Source organism: Somniosus microcephalus, unplaced genomic scaffold, assembly GCF_052327205.1.
Source record: "Somniosus microcephalus isolate GS21.2 unplaced genomic scaffold, FLI_Smic_1.0 unresolved_chr2, whole genome shotgun sequence".
Lineage (NCBI taxonomy): Eukaryota > Metazoa > Chordata > Chondrichthyes > Squaliformes > Somniosidae > Somniosus > Somniosus microcephalus.
In genome coordinates this window covers 56,170,433-56,193,876 of record NW_028225180.1, presented here as the reverse complement: position 1 = coordinate 56,193,876, position 23,444 = coordinate 56,170,433, and the positions used below count along the sequence as shown (strand labels likewise).

Below are 23,444 nucleotides of genomic sequence, written 5' to 3'. Positions count from 1 at the left end.
TGGAGGCGGGGTGACAGTGAAAGATAAAATGTGTCAGATTTATATAGCGCCTTGCGCAAACTCAGGACATCCAGAAGTGCTTTGTACCCAGTGAAGTACTTTTGAAGTGTTTTCACTTTTGTAATGTGGGAAAGGCAGCAGCCAATTTGTGCATAGAAAGGTGGCATAAACAGCAATTTAATAATCACCGGATAATCTATTTTAGTGGTGTTGGTTGAGGGATCAATATTGGCAAGAACACCCGGTGGAATTCTCCCGCTCTTCTTCAAATTATGCCATGTGATCTTCTACATGCACCTGAGGAGGCAGACGGAACCTTGGACTAACATCTCATCCGAAAGACAGTACAGTAGACTTTCAATACTGCAGCAGGGTGTCAGTCTTGTCTCTGGAATGGGAACTGATCCCACAGCCTTCGGACCCACATGCAAGAGTGGTATCCACTGAGCCAAGGGTGGATTGAGTAGCAAGGAGGAAAGAATTGGCTCGCTGTAAGCTGAATAGAATAACCATAAAGGACCTGATTTTGCAGTCAGAACTTGCACTTAAAAAGCCCATAGATCTTCTATGGGATTTTTAATGGAATGTTCCTGTCAACCAACTATGCAAAAAGCGCAACATCATCTATGTAGCATGTGGGACCTGTATGAACATGGCAGCCACTGTGTATCGGATCAACGAATAATATTGAAGAATCTACAATAATAACAACATATTTCATTTATATAGTGCATTTAACGTCCCAAGGCATTTCAGAGGAACGTTATCAAACAAAATGTAACACACAAGGAGATATTAGAATCGGTTACCAAACGTTTCATCAAAGAGGTAGGTTTTACGGAGCGTCTAAAAGGAGGAGTGAGAGGTGGAGAGGTTTTGGGATGGAATTCCAGAGCTCAAGGCCTTGGCAGCTGAAGGCACAACCACCAATGGTGGAGCGATTAAATTTGGTGATACGCAAGAGGCCAGAATTGGAGGAGTTCTGAGATCTGTGGGTTGCAGGGCAGGAGGAGGTTACAGAGGTATGGAGAGGTGACAACATGGAGGGATTTGAAAACAAGGATGCGAATTTTAAAATGGAGGTGTTACCGGGCCAGGAGCCAATGTAAGTCAGCGAGCACAGGGGTGATGGGTGAACAACACTTGGTGCGAGTTAAGGTACGAGCAGCAGAGTTTTGGATGACCTCAAGACTTTACAGCGTGTAATATGGGAGAGCAACCAGGAGAGGATTGTAGCCATCTAGTCTAGAAGTAACAACGGCATGGATGAGGGCTTTTAGCAGCAAATGACAGGCAAAGTTACGGAGCTGGAAGTAGACGGTCTTGATGGTGGAGCAGATATGTGGTCGGAAGATCAAATCTGTGTCAAATAGGACGCCATGGTTGTGAATGGTCTGGTTCAGCCTCAGACAGGGAGCAGGGTGGAGTTGGTGTCTAGGGAACAGGTTTCGTGGTGGGAACCGAAGACATTGGCTCTGCTCTTCGAAATATTAATTGGAGGATATTTCTGTTCTACCAGTATTGCATGTCAGACAAGCAGTCTGCAAATGAGAAACTGGCGGGTGAGGGTCGAGAGAGCTGGTTGTGAGGTCGAGCTGGGTATCATCAGCATAACCATGGGACTAGACACTGTGTGTTTCGATGATGTCAGTGTGAAGAATAGTGTGGTCAACCATGTCAAAGGCTGCAGACAGGTCCAGAAGGATGAGGAGGGACAGTTTAGCACGGTCACAGTCATATAGGATGCCATTTGTGACTCGTTAATGAGAAACGCAGAGTCCAAACCAGGAAATGTCAGTTATAATATTTAATTAAATATCAAATCAGGTACAGAAACTGAAATAAAGAGAGAAAAAGAAACATTGTATTAAGAGAGAAAGATAAAAGAGACAGAAAGAAAAAGTTAAAAATGTGTTTTTATTGACACTTTTAAATTTTCTTAATCTCCAACAATAACTAATACCTGACTGAATGAGGCTCCATACTTCTAACTGTTACTTCTCAGTGTCAGCGATGTTGTTTGCCAGTAATTAAGACTTACCACACCTAAAGGGGTAGTTACACTGGAATGGACAAGCGCTAACTATTTCTGGTGGGTTTAGTCCGTGTCTGTGAGGTAAGCACAGCAACTTCAGCTGTTCAGTGTATTTGAATGGGGGACCTTGAATGGCGAGTGCCATTCTCGGGAAGCTTTTGGAGGAACGTCGCATCATGTGCAGCAAGTTCCGGATCTCTGAGTTTAACTACACATGTGTTGTCCCCAGAAGTTGGTGTCCGATGTGAATAACGGGGAACGCTATCAACCTCATCGTTAAATCCGGCCCCGTGACTTGGCATTGTCCTGGTTCACATCTTAGGTTAAGTTTTCCCAGATCCCGCACTACTAATGGGGCTTCACATGCACAGGCTGGAGTCAAAACTCATTTCATTCCTTCCTATTGCATATGGAGGATTTCCTCCACAGTCTCCCCTTATCACAATGGCTTGTTAGACACAAGCTTGGTGTCAGTTATCCACCGTTCCTTGTTTTCTCTCGGATCCTCCCTTTCTCTTTCCCACCTTGATGGTGCGCTGCACTTTGATTAGTCACCTAACTTCTCAGTAACGATTTTCTGTAAATTGGTCAGATTCATGCTTTGTTTTACAGACCAGGACGTTTTTTCTGTCAGCATCAGCGGAAACAACGAGAAAAATGCCATCCAAAGAACATGGCGAAAAACTCTTCAGCTTACATCTTCACCCGGAGTCCAGAAGCTGATAACATAGCCACAATCTACATCAGCGAAGAGAAAAATTATAGCAAAGAATTTAAAGAAGCCTGAGACAATGCAGACAATGAAATGACATGCGAGGTACCGAGTGGGCTGAGTAGGCAGCACATGTTAGCGGTCTATACCTATACTGCAGATTTCCCGTATGATAGCCCCTTCTATCATGTCTTCAATGAGGCTGTTCCAATGTACGGTGCTACGGACGCAATCTACGTGCAGAGTTTCAAATTTAAAAGTTTTCATTATCTTCTATCCGTTGCCATCGATAAACTAAAAGGCGATTCAGGCAGTGCCACACAAACCGTTTACAGAGGGAGTGAAATATTTTTCAAGGCTAAGGAGGGAGCAGAGGTGTGGTTTGGAAGCTTTACTTCTTCGTCTCTTGATGTAAACATTGCCAAGAGATTTACTGACCAGACTACAAAGACTAACACCTTGTTTTATATAACCACACGCTAAGGTGTCCCGATCTACAATTACTCCTGTTTCAAAAACGAGCAGGAAATCCTGATTCCACCTTACGTGGTGTTTCGAGTCGGAAAGACAACTTCCTGGGAGCGGGGCACTCAGATTTTGCTCACAGGGGAGAGGCAGGAGGGAACCAAGGTCAAGGTAGAAAAAGGGATAGATGGGAAGCTGGTGGTTGTACGGAGCGGTGGGGCTATAATTTCAGCAATAGGTGTAGTGTGGATTCTAGCGGCGCTAGTTTCCATCTCGGTGTAAAATGTTAGCAAATTCCTGCAGTTCGTTGCAACATGCCCAAATCTTCCATAGTCATGGTTAAAGAGGTTTTTTGATGAATAACAGTCACCTCAGTCCCAAATAGGATCGATTGCAATTAAATAAATCTAGATCCATAGTTCGGAATCAATGCATCTTGTTCGGTTGTGTCCTCTGAGTGAGGACTTGGCCCACGTTTCTGATATTTAATTGCAATTTCTGAAGCTTCGGTAAAACTGTTCTCAAAAGACCGCTTCCTACTTCCACGTTGAAACCCAACCTTGATGGTTGATACCCTTAAACTAAACGGAATAAAACTTTTATGACGATTGAAGCGTAAGGAGAAATGTAAAGCATTAAATCACGGTTCAATCTTGTCTTCGCAGAGCTCCACAAGGTTGGATTTTCAGCACTGGTCACGTGGAGAGAGAAGGCTGAGCTATTTACCAAATGCTTATCACGAGGTTGCTGGTGAAAAGTTTATCTCTCTGGGAAAACACCAGTTATATTAGACCGTGCGGAGTCTCTCCAGAACCATCCTTCATGGAATGGCCCAGCCTCTCACTTTATAGAATAGCTGAGCGAGTAGATTAACACAATGCACACTCCACAATAGATTCGGTGAAGTTCTGTAGAATCCCTCTTAATTTCAGTACATGGGTTTAAAGTGTGGCTCGCAGTTTTACTGTCAGGTTAATATAGAGGACCTTCTGCACTGTATATAACCTGTGCTGTTCTGGCCTACGTTGATTCATGGAATAAAACATGAGACAGCCTGTGATCATCATTGTGTTAAAGGAGCTCCAGCAGTATCTAGCTGGTGTTCTACCTGAACTAAAGGCGTTTAATTTCAGGGTACAAGTGGAGACAGAGTGCCCGAGGAATGTAGAGAGAACGCTACACTCCATAGTATTCCTGGGCTGTAGCTTCTCCAACATGGTTGTAAAGGCTGGCCAAAATGTGTTCACTAATTATATTTCCTTTTCATTATCAGTTCAAAAAAATATTAATTACGCCTGTATGTGTTCAACTGGACCTGATGCCCGCGTATTCAAATTCTTCATTTGAAAAAGATCTGTGCACAAGTGTAAAGATAGTGAAAGATCCAGCTTGTTCCCAATGAATTCTGGAATACTTGACTATGTTGACCCTCTCAAAGAAGGAATTGTAAGAAATAGCTGTTAGATACAAAGATAGGTTTTAATTAATTCTTCGGACAGAGACTGACAACATGCAGCTGGGAACAGATAGCAGAAAGGCAAGCAGGGTCAAATGTCAAGGATCGAAGACAAATAGAAGTGATAAGGGAAGCACAAAATGCAAGGAAACAAGCACATTTGCAGACTGCAAGACGCCACTTCACTAATTAAACTTGAGAATGTGTGTGATCACAGCTTCAGTAGAACCTTTGTCTAAACACGGCTGATCCTCCCAGTAGATGAGGGTACAAATTAACAACCAACATTGTACTAGTCGCAGACTACACGAAACACTGTGGCCTTGTAGTCACCATGCTTGTTCGACAGATAAGGATACAACATGTTTTCTCAAACAATAAACTATGCCTACAACGGGGAAGAGATAACAGCAGGAATGTGGGGAGTAGGATGAAACACTAACATCTGTAACTGGTATGGTCGGAGGGTACCTGAGTTCAAGGGGTGGGCCCGACAGTTGAGTGACTAACCACATAAGCCAATAAAGAGTAACTGTTGTGGTACTGTTTGTACATATATGCCCCATTCTGTAGTAGGTGGGCGTTGATTATAGAAATGTATAACTTGAATGAACAACTGCTTCTTCTTTGTGAGTGCATCTTGTGCTTGAGGAAGCCGGGTGACTCTCCCTTGTGCACAAGTTTATCTTGGTTGTTTTAATACATTTTGAACTTTTCCTCAATTCTGTCTCTGTCTGGGGTTTCTGCAAATTCGAATCTAACAGTTGTCTTCAGAAGTGGGATATTGCAAGTAAGGACCATAGGAGTTAAAAGTCACTGGAATTGATGGCTGAGGTGAGAACCGTGTTGTGTCCTAAGGGAAGAAGCCAGAGTATGGCTTTTAGGAGGAACACAGACTCGCTCATGCACCAGGGGGGGGGGCTAAAAACCTTGGATGGGCCAGCCAGTATTAAATTACCCATATAGTAAATTATTCCTCACGGAGACAACGGACTGACTGAATTGATTAGACATAAGTGTATATTTCTGATTTAGAGTATATTGTGAGATGTTTGTGCCGATAATGTATAAAATAGAGTATAAGAATATACGTAACAATTAATACAGGTCCCATGGGTGACGAGGAAGTTCCGGTTATGGCCACCTCACTGTCATTCAATGAGTCCGAGAGGCTAATTTGAAATTTCAAAGTGAGATGATTAAAAAGGGGTGGAAAGAAACAAGCCCAGTAGTCGATCAAATAAAGTGGTGGGCGGAACAAAAGGATGCCAAACAAGCCAAATACGGGGCGGTTTTGTGTGCTAGTTGGATGGATCAGATGGGACCCATAATCGTGGACAAGGGGGGGGGGAAACCGGCCCCGTTACAAGAATTCTTGAGACCCATGCAGGAGGCTAAAGTCCAAGTCAGCAGTCTCCTGCACCTCAAGCCACCAGGGACTGAGAATCTAGACAACTTAAAAAGCTGGGGTCAAATCTGGCCTCGGGCGACTGTCTGTGTGGAGTTTGCACATTCTCCCTGTGCCTGCGTGGGTTTCCTCCGGGTGCTTCGGTTTCCTCCCACAGTCCGAAGATGTGCGGGTTAGGTTGATTTGGCTATGATAAATTGACCCTTAGTGTTAGGGGATTAAATACGTGGGGTTACGGGGATAGGGTGGGATATGTGTCGGTGTAGGCTCGATGGGCCGAAATGGCCTCTATCTGCACTGTGGGGATTCTGTGATTCTGTGATTCTGTGAAACGTCGACCTTATATCCCGGGCCCCCAATGGGGACTGTAGAGGTTCAACGATTTGAGACCACCCAACCCACGTGCCCCCCCCAAAAACGCTCCTATCTACCCCCCAGCATCGCTTCAGTCTGGGGACAAAAAATCCATTCCCGTGGCCCCCGTCCGAGTTAACCAGGCGGTTGCAGCTCAAAACCTAGAGATAGGTGCATGGGGTACGATGGGCGAAGAACAGTCTTTTCCACCCCAGGAGAGATCCAGCATCATTTTTCTCATTCCCGACCTCAGAAGACACAATCCTAACATCGAAGTATGAGCAAAAATACAGAGTGCTGCTCAGCACTTTAATTTGTTCATACAAGACATAAAAGATATTATCGAGGTGAAATGTCCCTCTATGGTTTATGGGGCATAGGGACACCATATCCTAAATGCCCCAGCCATGGTGGCAGAGTATAAGATCCAATTCGATGGTTTGAGATCTTGGGTTCAGACTGGACTGGGCAATGGCCCCGCTACCTGGACGGGGCTCACCATCCCGAGCCAGAGTCCCGGAGAAAACCCCAATGTGTACATTGATTGATTAATCGAGCAGGATGAACTTCGGTGCCAGACGAATGATATTCCTGCTAATCACAACGACCCACGGTTAATAGATAATCTACTCCGGGGACTGGAAAAGCCCTAGCAAACCACCCTCCGAAATGGGGCCAGCCCCCAGCACATGGAAGCCGGAATCCGGGAGTGGGCTGGTCGACATTTTGGGCTCCACCAGGTGGACCTTTATGCCACCCATCAAGGTCCACCTCAACTTCTCTGCCCTGGTCCACCAAAGTGGCCCCAGACATTAAAACAGAGCAGTCATACAAGAGGCTCAACTCTGTTACAATTGTAACGCACCGCTGGCAAAGAATTGCACCCGGACGAGATTTAAGTGTACTGATTGTGGGCGGCCCGGGCATCAACAGGCTGACTGTTGCCGACAGGACCCGACCCGCTTAAGGCCCTCTGGGACAACCCAAGGGAGGCTTTTCAAACCAAGAGATGGAGGAGCTTGGAGCCCTCCTCGGCAGCCACTAGGACGAGCCGGTCTCCATGGTGGGGAGCCGGGGTCCACACGCCCGTGCCTAAATGTACAGTTAGGAGGCCAGCAGTACTGTGCCCTTTTAGACACGGGGGCCTCAGTTTCGATAACCAACACAGAATATCCCACCTTATATCAAAGCATTCAGATAACTGGGGTTAGTGGAGAAAGGTGGTCCTCCATCGGACTGTTCCACTTCCACTGCAACTGTTGCCAGGAGTTCATACCTGGTGGGTCACCCTCTGGGTAGGCCCCAACAGTGAGGGCCTGCATTTAGGTATGGACATCCTCCATCAGATAGAGGTAAATTTGATCCTAAAGGATCATCTATTGGAAGTAGGGTGGTCCCAAGGGGAGAGATTCCCCTTCCAGGAATACAAAGCCCGAGAATGCAGAGTACAAGCCCTCCTCCCGGTTAAGCGCGCAAGGGCAGAGGAAGGACCATGGGGGAGAGTTTGCGAGGCTTACCCTCTTGCATGGGCCACCCACAAATTAGACTGTGGTAGAGCGGAGATGGACCCAGTTAAGGTCCACGGTCCCTACCACGAGGCCCACTGACAATACCCCCTCCAATCAGAAGCTCAACGGGCCATTGAGTCCATAGTCGTGGACTTTTTAGAAACCGGTATAGTGACAAAGACCCACTCCCGTATCAACTCCCCGGTATGGCCAGTGCAGAAACCAGATGGATCCTGGAGAATGACCATTGATTATACGGCTCTGATTCGGGTCACTCCCAAGCTCCCTGGCTTAGTGGCAAATCCCACCACTATTTTAAATGGCCTCCACCCAGCCCTGTCCATGTTCACGGCACTGGACATCCAAAATGGTTTTGGACATGTCCTTTGGATCCCGGGTCCCAAGAGTGATTTGCTTTCACTGTCCGGTCCACCCAGTATACTTGGACACAGTTGCCTCAGGGATTTCACAATTCCCCTACTATTTTTCACGAGAGCCTGAAAAAGGCTCTCGAGCCGGCATTAGCAGATACCCAAATGCAAGATTCTGCCAGTCGTCAATATGTAGATGACATCCTCATTGGTAGTCCCTCACCCTCAGCTCATCTGGACGCCCTGACGTGTGTCCTGGAGACTTTAGTTTTAGGAGGGTTCAAACTGAATCCGATCAAAGCTCAAATTGGTCTTCCTCGGGTTACCTACCTTGGTCAGATCATCTCGCCAAAGGGTAGGACCCTGACCCCCAAAAGGGTTCATGCCCTCTTGCAGATTGCAGTAAACAAATGAATATCATACTTTAGTTTATGTTAGAATATGTATAATGTAGCACCAATGTTCAGGGTGGAGGTAACGAATTAATTCATACCCTGAGTTAAATGGTATATAGATCTGTATTTATTATATTTATCCAGCTAAGCTCTAAAAACATGATTAATTGATTGAGAGGCTTGAGGGAAGATTGGGGAAGATGCCTGTTCAGCCAGGCAAGGCAGCACGTATACAAGATAACATGCATATAAATTGAGTAACAAGGCGGCCTTCGCTTGTTTCTGAAGCTACAACATGGTTGTCTAAAAGACAAAATGCTTACATCAAAGTCTGGTGGAACTAATTACAAATATGCTTGCTTTGCAGAAGTAACAGGAGCAGGTTACAAAGTCAGAATCTGTGCTTTGCAGAGATGGTTCGGACCAGTAGGCCGATTGAACAAGAACTGTTATCTAATGAAAACATGTTACTGAGCCAGACCATCTGGCAGAGACAATGGACGACTGTGGCTCCAGGCTACAAGAGTAGATAAGAAGAAAGCCACGGTGATAGAGAAGTTGGAATAAGTCAAACAAGCAAAAAACATGATTAACTGCGGGATATGGGGAGAAGCATAAAATGTCACGTGGTAGAAGCAATGGATATAATGGAATACTAGAGACTATGATTGACAGATTTGTACCCGCCCCTAGGGCAGCTGATAAGCTTATGTATATGAATGTAACTCACTAAACTTTCGGTGGAGTCGGATCTGAGAAGGGTCTCAGAAGGTTCTCCCCAGGCCTGTGAATAAAGACTGTTTTGAACCTCCGATCAAAGTCTGCCATCTGTACTATAGCTAAGCGTCGACCTTGTATATCACTTGGTCCACCTGCAGCTTACATCACAGATGCTGCGGCCCGTCAGTGTCTCTGGCCTGTGAAGGGTGATGGGATTTTTTAACTATTGCCCTACCTACGTAGCCAACTTCACCGAATGGGCAAGCCCTCTAAATGACCTCCTAAAGGGAGGGCCCCGGGAGAGGCAAGACTGAATTGGGCATCAGAGGCAGTCGAAGCCTTTGAGATGGTCAAAATCACTTTGGCCAATGCACCTGCCCTGGGTCTCCAGGACTCCATTAAACCATTCCACCTGTGGAATTGGGTGGGCAATCGGGCAAATAGTGTGGTAGAGGGACAATCCCGGAGCGATCGATTATGACCGGTAGGATACTACTCGTGCCCGGTACCGTCCTCCATGATGGGACAGGCCCCGTGGGCAGTAGAAGCAACAGAGTCCATGGTAGGTCCCGGGAAGGTAATCCTTCATACCCGCCACAGCATCGTGAAACTTCTTGCATGTAGCCTGAAAACTATTTCCAACCAGAGACGTGCGAGATGGGAGGCTTGTTTGTTAGGTAGGGGGGTTTGGATCAAGGTGGTAACGGACCCTCGAGCGAACCCAACATCCTTGCTAATTGACAAATGGACCACCCATGACTGCACCACTATCTCACATCTCGATATTCAGGGACCCCTCCTAACCGAACCAATAGCCAAGGCCTGCCTAGAGATGTACGTGGATGGGCCAAGTTATTACCACGAGGGACGACGGTTCACCTGATGGGCAGTAGTGGGTCCGTCAGGACAGACCCTCGCCCAAGGGGCCCTGGGGATGGAAGGAGCACAGCTGGCGGAGGTCACCACCTTCACTAGAGCCCTTCAATTGACAGAAGGAACAACCACAAATCTCTATAGAGACAGCGAATATGCCAACTGTCGTCCACGATTACTCCTGCCTGTGGCAGCGACGGGGATAATTGACTACTTTAGGCAACACTATTAAACATGCTGCCCTGATCACCAAACTCCTTCGGGCAGCGGACGGCCCCACGTTGGGGGCGGTAGTCAAGATTCTTGCCCACTAGGCGGGGGAGACCCCAGAAATCCAGGGTAACCGAGCCGCTGATTTGGCCGCTCAATGGGCCACGTTGGCTCTCCCTGTGATGGCCCTTAGTCCGGAGGAAGTAGTACGAACTGAAGGGGCTTCCCTGACCGACGATTTACCAAATGATATGCTCCTAAATACATACCTTTCCGAGTCCCCTGAGAATATACAGTTTTGGGTGCGTAAGGGAGTGTACAAAGACCCCAGTGGGTTTTGGCATCACGAGACACAGTACGTGGTTCCTACATCGATTCGACGTGCCCTGATACAATCTTACCATGAGCCCGTGCATTTGGGAGGGTATAAGTTATATTCCATTATAGCTGACAGCTGGTGGCCCAGCATGGCCAGAGAGATCAACGAGTATGGGTGCCTATGTGTACCTTGCCGCCAAACGGGAATCGGGGGTCACATACGAGTAGGTATGGGGCATGCCCGGTGGCCCAGGGAACCCTAGATGCACTTACAAATGGATTTCACAGGACCGCTGCCCCCCAGCGGCGGGTATATCCATGTCTTTGTAGTCATCGGCCTTTTTACCCATTGGGTCGAGGCCTTCCCCACTTGGAGGAATACAGCTGAAGCAGCGGTGAAAATCCTAGCAATGGAACTCATTCCCCGATGGGGGGGTGCCTTACCAGATAGATTCTGACCAGGGAACCCACTTCACCGGCAAAGCCATGAAACAGGCTTTAGCCCTCCTGGGGATTCGATAACCGTTCCACATCCTTTACCATCCACAATCCTCAGGAATGGTGTAATGGATGAACTGTACTTTAAAACAGTCCGTGACTAAGGCCATTTTACAGACTGGAAAGGCGTGGCATGTAGTCCTCCCCGCCATCCTCTGGGGCGTACGAACCACGCCGACCAAAGGCACTGGCTTAACCCCGTTTGAACTAATGACAGGACGAGCTATGGTGTTACCCCAAGACGCACCCCCTCAGGGTACGGGGGACACTTTCCAATTCCAGACAACTCTCCTGACATATCTACGCCTGATCAGTGAGGCCAATCAGTCCAACCACTTTCGGGTTCAACACCTACAGAAGGCACATGATGCCTAAAGACAAAGGAGAATTTGGGAAGCGCCCCCTCGGGTAGGACAATGGGTGATGGTTCAGCGACCAGTTCGAGGTACCTTTGAGCCACGGTGGGATGGCCCCTTCCAGGTCCTCCTAAGTACAGGAATCTCCGTTTGCCTACAGGAAAAGTTAGATGTAAGATGGAGACACTGGAGCCAGACTAAGCCGGTGATGGTGCCTGGGGAAGAGATTTCCCCATCTCTTGGGGACCATATGATCTAAAGAAAATAATTACGTGTATTAACCTGTCTTTGCTCCCCTATATTTTGGAAAGATGTCTGGAGAAACAACAATAAGTAATTTGACGTAATTCACTGCTTTCCACAAGCATATGCTATTTTGCATTGTATTATCTGTTCTGTTCGTCTTTAGTTAAAGTGTGAAAGTTTTGTTCTGTTGGGAAAGTTTTATTTAAAATTTACATGAAGTGATGCAATTGCACGCACCTGATATTGTTTCGCCCCACCTTCTATAAACCTGCAAATGAGTTAACCCTTTCCACTGACAGCTGTTTAAGTTCACCAAGCAACAACTTTAGTATGAAATTTAAAGATATTGGACGTTATTAAATATAAGTTTCTTAATTTTATGATAATATTAATCCACAGTGACAGAAGGAAAATTATGATTTGATAAATTAACCCCTTGGGCTCTAAGCAGAGTCACAATGGATTACCTTCTTTCTTTTGTTATATGGAAGTTATCTTGTAAACTAATTGCAGAATTTCTGTCCCTATATTTGATCAGGATCGGATTTCGAAGGAATAAGTCGATTCTGCGAGGTGCTATTTTACCTGTATCTTTCTTACAGATGTGCGGGCCCAACCTCAGTACTGCCACCACTACGGGGGATGTCGACCTTTCGATGGTCCAGTTTCTTGACTTAACCAGAGATCCTGCAAACTATCACTATTATACGGCTCTAACTTCTTCGGAACTCACTCCTTAACTAGAGTTCTGATTATCTCACTTTTGTGGTAGGACTACCGGACCCCTTCTTGTACATCCCAACAGAACTAAGAATCTTTTATTTACCCTACCCCACGCAGGGGAGATAGACCAGTTCTGACACACAGCTGCTCTTTGGGAACCGCTGGTTTCGGGACTGGAGGCTTTTCCCGAGGGGATATCCACCCCCTTTTATAAGCCCTCCTACCTCCGAAGGAGGACAGTGCAACCTGTCTTCACCCATTCCCATCCGATGGCTCCTAACACTCACTGAATTACGTTAAGTCAGATAAGTTACATTGAGCCACTGGCACAAGGCCAACACCTCCGCCTCAATGTCACGTATGAAGTACCCTTAACCCCGCTCTGAGCCCTGTGCACATGGCTAATAGCAGGACAGACCGAAAGGGGGTGGGAGACAGACAGAGGGTCAGAGGGAGAGAGAGAGGGAGCATGCTAGTTACCACAAGCTAGTGCCGAGACTGCTAAAGGAACTGCACTCCTTATGCCTGGCGGTGGTATAGGATAATGATGGGGTGGCTTACCATGGGAATTATAGGGTTACTGTTCAAAGAACAATCAACACTCACCATGGCACTGGGGTTCTGTGTCGACCGGCCAGGAGCCCCCTTTTTCTGTGAGATAACTACTGGTCCACACAAAACACACAAGGGGGTCTGTACCAGTAAAATCACAGGAAGGAAGGACAGGATATGCTGCCAGAATAATGCGGGGCGTTGGGACCCCTTATGTACGCCTACCCTAGAGAGATGTCAAACTTTTGGGATTACAGAACAATACAAGGAGCCCGGGCTACCACTTGTGATTGACTGCTACTGGGGTCCCCTCCACACCCCCGCCACTAATGGTTTCCATGACACCATCTTCCCTGGCACGTGAGCCACTGACCTGCCCCACCATGACAAAGGGACCTGCTAGTGGGCTGGTGTTCACCCGTTCTGGGGATATATTGTATGATAACATGCGTCATGGATTAGTGTTAGTGGTGCTGAACCTGGCCAACACCGCCCTGCCTGCTTGGTCTTCACCACAAGCCCAACAGTTATACCAGCGCCTTCTAACACAGGTATTGCAACAAGGTGCAGATCGTAGCAGGGGCAGATACAGACAGGAAAGCCAGTGGGTATGGCAACATAAGAGGTCTTTAGTTTATGATGCAGTGACGGCCTTTAACACCGGCACATCGGTTGTTAACATCGTTGATCTGGCTACCATAGATCAGAAGGTCTGGGATCTGTGTCCCCGCATTAAAGCCATCTTAAAAGAGCAGAACAAGAATGCAGGCCAAGCATTAAATGAGGACCAGATATTAACCGTATACCTCCAGGATATAGCTACTGTATTAGAAACACATGAGCAGACTATAAATAAGTTAATTAAAGAGGAATACCATGCCTCACAGCAGGCAGCAGCAAACGACGTTTGCAGCACATATGGGAATTGGATAGTGGAGCAAACCTGAGAAAACTTGGAACAGATGCAGGCGGTGGAGGTACCCCTGTGGATTACCAACCAACAGTTAAAAGAGACACTGACTCGAGGTCATTCTGGGGCGGGTGCGCCCGAACATCTCTTAAGTAGCCTCAATATGACAGTTTGTGAATTCTGAGCCATGGTACAGGTATACCCCACGCAGGTCGAATGCAAACCAGACAGGGGGAGAGGGTTCCTGGGTTTAGTTTTGGTCATCGCGGTGACGACACCAGAGACACAAGGTCGGGAGGTATATCAGGTACAAAATATTGGTATACTATAAAATGGCATACATATATCTTACCACAATATGTTGCCTAACGCAGTGATGGTGAAATGAAACCGGATGGTACCAAGCTATAATCATGTGCCCACATGCAATCAGCCAAAGCCCGCAAGCCCAATGTGGTTTCAATAACACGGGCATGGAGATTAACTGCACCATGGAGGCATTGGATGCAGCCTCAAAGCCCACCCAGGTGGCATACGCCGGCAAAGGTGAATACTGTGTAACGACCAACTTGGAGATGTTTGCGTATGCCAATCTAACTTGCGACATCCCCAGTCCAGAGTTCTGCTTCACACCAGCAGTTCTGGTACGGATTGAACACGAGGAGTTGGTGGACATACACCAGTTTAATATTACCTCTTGTTCAGTGTCTGAAGACATCAAGTATGGATTATAGAACCACATCAACACCTTTGGGTATCCTATACCCCCACTGCCCGAACAGCTGAGGCAGTTGTGGAAGGAGATACAGCTCTCAAACAAAAGGTGTACTGTATTCTGCAACAACGGAACACGGATTTGAAGAAAGACATCGACGCGATGAAGGTGACCATATGGGTGGATGGCATTTGGGACGGGGACTAAATATACAGATCCATCCATAGATCCGACTGATTTCACATGTATTAGTCGTGGTGCAGTTAGTAATTGTCCTGACCTTGTTATGTATGACATGCAGGAAATGTAAATGGACTCGGGTGAAACAAATTTTAAAACAAGTGGTTAAAACTGTTAATTCTTGTACTGCTCCTACTCCAAGCATTTCAGATGATGGTTTTAACATATTGTTGGAAAATCAAGTGTGTGAATAATGAAGCAATCGTATAATGAATCGGGGAATGCCTAAATGTTAATTTTACTCATCTGATGCATATCTGGTGCCTCGACGGGTGGCCACCCAGACAGGATTCACACCAGACCATATGCAACAAATGTGTGGCCTACCTAGAATAGCCAAAGGCCTGGGGGGGGGGGTGGAAGTATCGAACAATTTGAGGGGCTGGTGGTTACAGGAAAACCTTCAACATTCGTGCTATTTGATCTGGGAAAACCTATATGCGTTTCTGACATACTATAAACCCACCAGCTTATCACAATATAATAGCTTAGAGAGCACACTCTCCAACCCCGCCTCAAGGGTCCTTTCCGGGGGTTGGAAGGTGTGACTGAAAGGTGCAGCTTGTTTTCAATGAATTCTGGGATACTTGAATATGTTAACCCGCTATTTACCCAGTGTAGGTTTAGCTGAGTGAAGCACATTTGCAGACTGCAAGACGCCACTTCACTAATCAAACTTTGGAATGTGTGTGTTCACAGCCTCAGTCGAGCCATTGTCTAAACACGGCCTGTCCTCCCAGGAGATGAGGGTACAATTAACAACCAACGTTGTACCAGTCACAGGATACATGAATCACTGCGGCCTTGTAGCCATCCTGCTTGTTCGACAGATAAGGATAAAACATGTTTTCTCAAACTGTAAACTATGCCGACAACGGGGAAGTGATAACAGCAGGCATGTGTGGAGTAGGATGAAACAAATAATATCGGTGACTGGCATGGTCAGAGGGTACACTAATTCAAGGAGTGGGCCCGACAGTTGAGTGACTAACCACATAAACCAATAAAGATTAACTGTTGTGACACTGTTTGTACGTGTACGCCCCCATTCTGTAGTAGGTGGGCATTGCTTATAGAATTGTATAACTTGAATGATCCGCTATTTGTCCCTCGAGAGTGCACCACTACCCTAAGGAAGCTGTGTGGCTCTCCCTTGTGCACAAGTATCTCTTAGCTGTTTTAATAAACTCTGAACTTGTCCTCAATTCCGTTGGCGTCTGGGTTTTCTCCAAATTCGAATCTGACACTGGTGGTGACACTTCTCTAACATTACTGGTGATTAACCTACTCTACAATTTCTGATGGAGTACCTGCTATAACATTACTGGTAGTACATCTACTATAACATTATCGGTGGTGATTCTAATCTAACATTACTGGTGGTGACCCTACTCTAACATGAATGGAGGTGACCTTACTTTAACATTACTCGAGGTGACTCTACTCCAGTATTACTGGTGGTGACGCTACTCTAACATTACTGTTGGTGACCCTACTGTAACATTGCAGGCGGTGACCCTACTATTATTTTACTGCTGGTGACTCTACTCTATCATTACTGATGGTGACCCTACTCTAACATTACTGGTGGTGGCTCTTCCCTAACATTACTGGTGATGAGCCTACTCTACAATTGCTGGTGGTATATCTGCTCTATCATTACTGGTGGTAAAAATACTATAACATTATTAGCGGTGACTCTAATCTAACATTACTGGTGGTGACCCTACTCTAACATTACTGGTGGTGACCCTACACTAACATGAATGGAGGTGACCCTACTTTAACATTACTCAAGCTGACTCTACTCCATTATTACTGGTGGTGACCCTACTTTAACAGTACTGTTGGTGACCCTACACTAACATAACCGGTGGTGACCATACTCTAACATGACTAGTGCTGACCCTACTCTAACATTACTGGTGGTGATTCTACTCTACAATTTCTGCTGGTTTACCAGCTCTAACATTGCTGGTGGTTACTCTACACTACCATTACTGGTGGGGACAATAATTTAACATTACTGGTGGTGACTCTAATCTAACATTACTGGTGGTGACTCTACTCTAGCATTACTGGTGGTGACTCCACTCTAACATTACTGGTGTTGATGCTACTCTAACAAGAATGGAGGTGAATCTACGCTAACTTTACTCGTGGTGACTCTACTCCAGTATAAATGATGGTGACCCTACTTTGACATTAATGGTGTGACTCTACTGTAACATTATCTTGGTGACACTCCTCTAACATTACTGGTTGTGGCCCTACTCTTAAATTAATGGTGGTGACCCTACACTAACATTACTCGTGGTGCCTCAGCTCCAGTATTGCTGGTGGTGACCCTACTCTAACACGAATGGAGGTGTCCCTACACAAACATTACTCGTGGTGACTCGGCTCCAGTATTGCTGGTGGTGAACCTACTGGAACATTACTGGTGGGGTCTCTACACTAATAATGCTGTTGGTGATCCTACTCCAACACTACTGGTTGTGATCCTACTCTAAAATAAATGGGGGTGACCCTACACTAACATCACTCCTGGTGCCTCTACTCCAGTATTACTGGTGGTGACCCTACTCTAACATGAATGGATGTGACCCAACCCTAACATTACTCGTGGTGCCTCTACTCCAGTATTGCTAGTGGTGACTACTCTTACATTACTGTTGGTGACCCTACTCTAACATTATTTGTGGTGCCCCTACTCTAACATTACTGCTGCAGACTGTAATCTAAGATTAATGGTGGATACTCTGCTCTAACATTGCTGTCAGTGACCCTACTCTAACATTATTGGCGGTGATCCTACTCTAACATTACTGTTGGTGACCCAACCCGAACATTACTGGTGGTGACTCTACGCTAATATGACTGGTGGTGTCTCTACTCTAACTTTACTGGTGGTGAACCTACTCAAGCATTACTGGTGGTGAACCTATTCAAGAATTAATGGTGGTGACTCTATTCTAACCTTACTGGTTGTGACTCTATTCTAACATTAATGGTGAGGACGCTTCTCTAACATTACTGGTGGTGACCCTACTCTACAATATCTTGTGGTGTATCCACACTAACATTACTGGTGATGAATCTACTATAACATTATTGGTGGTGACTCTAATGTAACATTATTGCTGGTGACCCTACTGTAACATTACTCGAGGTGACTCTACTCCAGTATTACTTGTGCTGAACCTACGCTAACAATACTGGTGTTGACTTTTCTCTAACATTACTGTTGGTGACCCTTCACTTATATTCCTGGTGCTGACCCTACTCAAAATTACTGGTGGTGACTCTACTCTAACATTAATTGTGGTGAACCTACACTAACATTATTGGTGGTGACTGTATTCTAACATAACTGGTGGTGACCCTACTCTAACATTAATGGTGGTGACCCTACTCTAACATTATTGGTGGTGACTCTACTCTAACTTTATTGCTGGTGACCCTACTCTAACATTGCTGAGGTGTCTCTACTCTAACATTACTGGTGCTGACCCTACACTAACATTGCTGCATGTGAACCTGCCCTAACATTACTCGTGGTGACTCTACTCCAGTATTGCTGGTGAGGAACCTACTGTAATTTTACTGGTAGTGACCCTACTCTAACATTGCTGATGGCGTCTCTACTCTAATATTATTGTTAGTGATCTTACTCTAACATTACTGGTAATGGAACTAATCTAGCATTGCGCTCCGTGACCATACTCTAACATTACTGGTTCTGACCCTACTCTAAAATTAATGGGGGTGACCCTATACTAATATTATTCATGGTGCCTCTACTCCAGTATTGCTGCTGGTGAGCCTACTCTAACAGTACTGGTGGTGACCCTACTCTAACATGAATGGAGGTGACGCTACCCTAACATTACTCGTGGTGACCCTACTCCAGTATTGCTGGTGGTGTACCTACTCTAACATTACTGGTGGTGACCCTATTCTAACATTACTGTTGGTGACCCTACTGTAACATTGCAGGTGGTGACCCGACTATAACTTTACTGCTGGTGACTCTACTCTAACGTTACTGATGGTGACCCTACTCTAACATTACTGGTGGTGGCTCTTCCCTAACGTTACTGGTGATGAGCCTACTCTACAATTGCTGGTGGTGTATCTGCTCTATCATTACTGGTGGTAAATATACTATAACATTATTGGCGGTGACTCTAATCTAACATTAATGGTGGTGACCCTACTCTAACATTACTGGTGGTGTCTCCACACTAACAATAATGGAGCTGACACTACTCTAACATTACTGGTGGTGACCCTACACTAACATGAATGGAGGTGACCCTACTTTAACATTACTCGAGCTGAATCCACTCCATTATTACTGGTGGTGACCCTACTTTAACAGTACTGTTGGTGACCCTACTCTAACATTACTGGTGGTGACCATACTCTAACATTACTAGTGCTGACCCTACTCTAACATTATTGGTGGTGACACTACTCTAACATTACTGGTGGTGATTCTACTCTACAATTTCTACTGGTTTACCAGCTCTAACATTGCTGGTGGTTACTCTACACTACCATTACTGGTAGGGACTCTAATTTAACATTACTGGTGGTGACTCTAATCTAACATTACTGGTGGTGACTCTAATCTAACATTACTGGTGGTGACTCTATTCTAGTATTACTGGTGGTGACTCCACTCTAACATTACTGGTGGTGACACTACTCTAACATTACTGTTGTAACCCTTCTCTAACATTACTGCTGTTGATGCTACTCTAACAAGAATGGAGGTGAATCTATGCTATCTTTACTCGTGGTGACTCTACTCCAGTATAAATGATGGTGACCCTACTTTGACATTAATGGTGTGACTCTACTGTAACATTATCTTGGTGACACTCCTCTAACATTACTGGTTGTGAACCTACTCTTAAGTTAATGGTGGTGACCCTACACTAACATTACTCGTGGTGCCTCAACTCCAGTATTGCTGGTGGTGACCCTACTCTAACACGAATGGAGGTGTCCCTACACTAACATTACTCATGGTGACTCGGCTCCAGTATTGCTGGTGGTGAACCTGCTGGAACATTACTGGTGGTGCCTCTACGATAACATTGCTGTTGGTGATCCTACTCCAACATTACTGGTAGTGACCCTAACCTAACATTAATGGTGGTGACCATACGCTAACATCACTGTTGATGACCATACTCTAACATTACTGGTTGTGATCCTACTCTAAATTTAATGGGGGTGACCCTACACTAACATTACTCGTGGTGCCTCTACTCCAGTATTACTGGTGGTGACTCTACTCTAACAGTACTGGTGGTGACCCTACTATAACATGAATGGATGTGACCCAACCCTAACATTACTCGTGGTGCCTCTACTCCAGTATTGCTGGTGGTGTACCTACTCTAACATTACTGTTGGTGACACTACTCTAACATTATTTGTAGTGCCCCTACTCTAACATTACTGCTGCAGACTGTAATCTAAGATTAATGGTGGATACTCTGCTCTAACATTGCTGTCAGTGACCCTACTCTAACATTACTGGCGGTGATCCTACTCTAACATTACTGTTGGTGACCCAACCCGAACATTACTAGTGGTGACTCTACGCTAATATTATTGGTGGTGTCTCTACTCTAACTTTACTGGTGGTGAACCTACTCAAGCATTACTGGTGGTGAACCTACTCAAGAATTGCTGGTGGAGACTCTATTCTAACCTTACTGGTTGTGACTCTACTCTAACATTACTGGTGGGGATGCTTCTCTAACATTCCTGGTGGTGACCCTACTCTCCAATATCTTGTGGTGTATCCACTCTAACATTACTGGTGATGAATCTACTATAACATTACTGGTGGTGACTCTAATGTAACATTATTGCTGGTGACCCTACTGTAACATTTATCGAGGTGACCCTACACCAGTATTACTGGTGGTGAACCTTCGCTAACAATACTGGTGTTGACTTTTCTCTAACTGTTGAATCCGTGATTCTTAAAGTATGATGTTTTCCAATAACTACACGGAGGCTGTAACTTAACAATCAACAGCTGTTTACTGGAGTAGGGTAGTCTCAAGACTGACAGTGCAGAGGCATGCTCAAGGCTTATATTCAGGTGTGGTCACTGCCGATACTACAGTATACAGGAGCTGTAAAAGTAGTTCTCTCTTAAAGGTACATACACTACAATTCCTCCCCTTTTACACTAGCAGTACCCATAATGTTCATATAACAATTAACACTTTAACATGCACATTAAACAGAAATAGTCCATTTATAGATTTAGTTTTTGGGGCAGCTTCCTGATCCTTTCTGGATAGCGCCTTTCCTGAGGTTCTTGTTCTTGGTGCGGAGGCAATTCGTCGGTTAGTTCATCAGTTTCCACTGCTACTGTTTCTGAGGTAGATGCTACCGGTATGTCGGTTTCATCCCCAGGTACGCGAGACATGGGGTTGACTCGTTCCTGTGACGCTAAGATCTGGTCGACGTGGCATCTCACAATGTTCTCCCTGACATCCACTGTGTACATTAATGGCCCCTGCCGTTTGCATATCGTTCCGGGTTGCCATTTCTCTGTTCGGTAGTCACGGGCCAAGACTGGTTGTCCTACATTGAAGCTCCTTGTTGGCTTCTCATTGATGTGCTGGAGTTGTTTATCCTCAACATTTCTTCGCGCAGTTGGTCTGAGCAAATCCAGACGAGATCTCAACATTCGGTTAAAGAACATCATGGCCGGGGTCTGATTGGTAACTGCATGTGTCGCATTTCTGTAGGCTAACAAGAAATTGTCCACCTTATGCTGTAGTGGAATTTCATCATTGCACATGGCCTTTATCGCCTTTTTAAAGGTTTGTACGAACCTCTCAGCCAATCCATTTGTGGCTGGATGATACGGGGCGGATGTGTAATGCCTTACCCCATTCCTTCTCATAAATTTCCGAAACTCTTCGGGCACAAACTGTGGTCCATTATCAGAGCAAATCTGCTCTGGCAGGCCGTTCCTGGCAAATATGGTCCGTAGGACTGCAATCATTTTCTCTGTAGTGGTTGAGGATATTTTTATCACCTCAGGCCATTTCGAGTGCACATCCACTGCTATTAAGACCATTGAGTCCATGAATGGACCAGCAAAATCAATATGCACCCTTTGCCATGGAGAGGAGGGCCACTCCCATGGGTGTAGAGGGGCATGTGGTGGTGCATTTTGGACCTTCTGGCATCCTGAGCAGCTCTTGGTTAGGTCCTCGATTTGTTGATCAATCCCCGGCCACCACACATAAGCCCTAGCAAGGCTTATCATTTTCACCCCTCCCAGATGACCTTCATGAAGCTCATTGAGCACTCTTTCCCTTAACTTGGGTGGAATTACCACTCAGGATCCACACATCACTGTCCCCTGGCATACTGAGAGCTGTTCTCTTCTGGATGAGAATGCTGGCAACAGTGAGTCGCCATGTGTTGGCCATCCCCTCACCATCAAATCATATACCCGAGACAGTGTTGGATCATTGCGGGTCTCCTTCTCTATATCCGCGTTAGTTACTGGCAATCGTTCAATTATTGACGAATAAAATATCTCGATCGAGTCCACTGCTGGTGCTTCCTCCACAGTAGGCAGTGGCAGGCGTGATAGCCCATCAGCATTTCCATGCTGTTTCGTGCCTTTATATTTTATTTCATATTGGTTCACCCCTAGAAAACGGGACAATCTTTGTAACCGTTGTGCAGTCATCACCAGAGCGCCCTTCTTTGGATTAAAGATGGAGACAAGTGGTTGGTGGTCAGTCAGCAAGGTGAACTTCTGCCCATGCAGATAGTGGTTGAATTAATTTACTCCCCATACTAGGCTGAGGGCATCCCTGTCAATCTGGGTGTAGTTACGCTCGGCTGAGGTTAGTGACCGAGACGCAACGGTTACTTGCCTCCCCAACCCATCTGGGAATTTGTGCAACAGCACCGCTCCAATACCATAGGGTGATGCATCACATGCCAACCGAATTGGTAGTGCTGGGTTGAAATGGGCCAACACCTCTTTTGATGTGATCAATTCTTTGCACTTCTGGAAAGCTCGTTTACATTTATCATTCCACTTCCATGGTACCCCCGTTTGCAGTAGGGTGTTCAGTGGGTGTAATACTGTAGACAAATTTGGTAAGAACTTATGGTAGTAGTTCACCAGCCCGAGGAACGACCTCAGTTGTGACACATTTTCCGATGCTGGAGCCTTGACTACTGCCTCAATCTTTTCAGGGGACTTATGTAATGGCTCTTCATCAATAACGTGGCCACAATACGAGATCTGCTTCTGGAAAAACTCGCACTTGTGGCGATTAGCTCATAGCCCATATTCCTTTAACCTAGTGA

General features: G+C 45.8%; 3 pseudogenes; all 3 read left to right on the top strand.

Annotated features, from left to right (window-relative positions):
• Positions 1 to 2,602: 2,602 nt before the first annotated feature.
• LOC147092671 (GPI-linked NAD(P)(+)--arginine ADP-ribosyltransferase 1-like) lies at positions 2,603 to 3,544 on the top strand (annotated as a pseudogene).
• A 712-nt stretch (positions 3,545 to 4,256) lies between these two features.
• LOC147092670 (uncharacterized) lies at positions 4,257 to 11,640 on the top strand (annotated as a pseudogene).
• A 2,943-nt stretch (positions 11,641 to 14,583) lies between these two features.
• LOC147092669 (uncharacterized) overlaps positions 14,584 to 23,444 on the top strand; it is a 38,707-nt pseudogene continuing 29,846 nt past the window's right edge.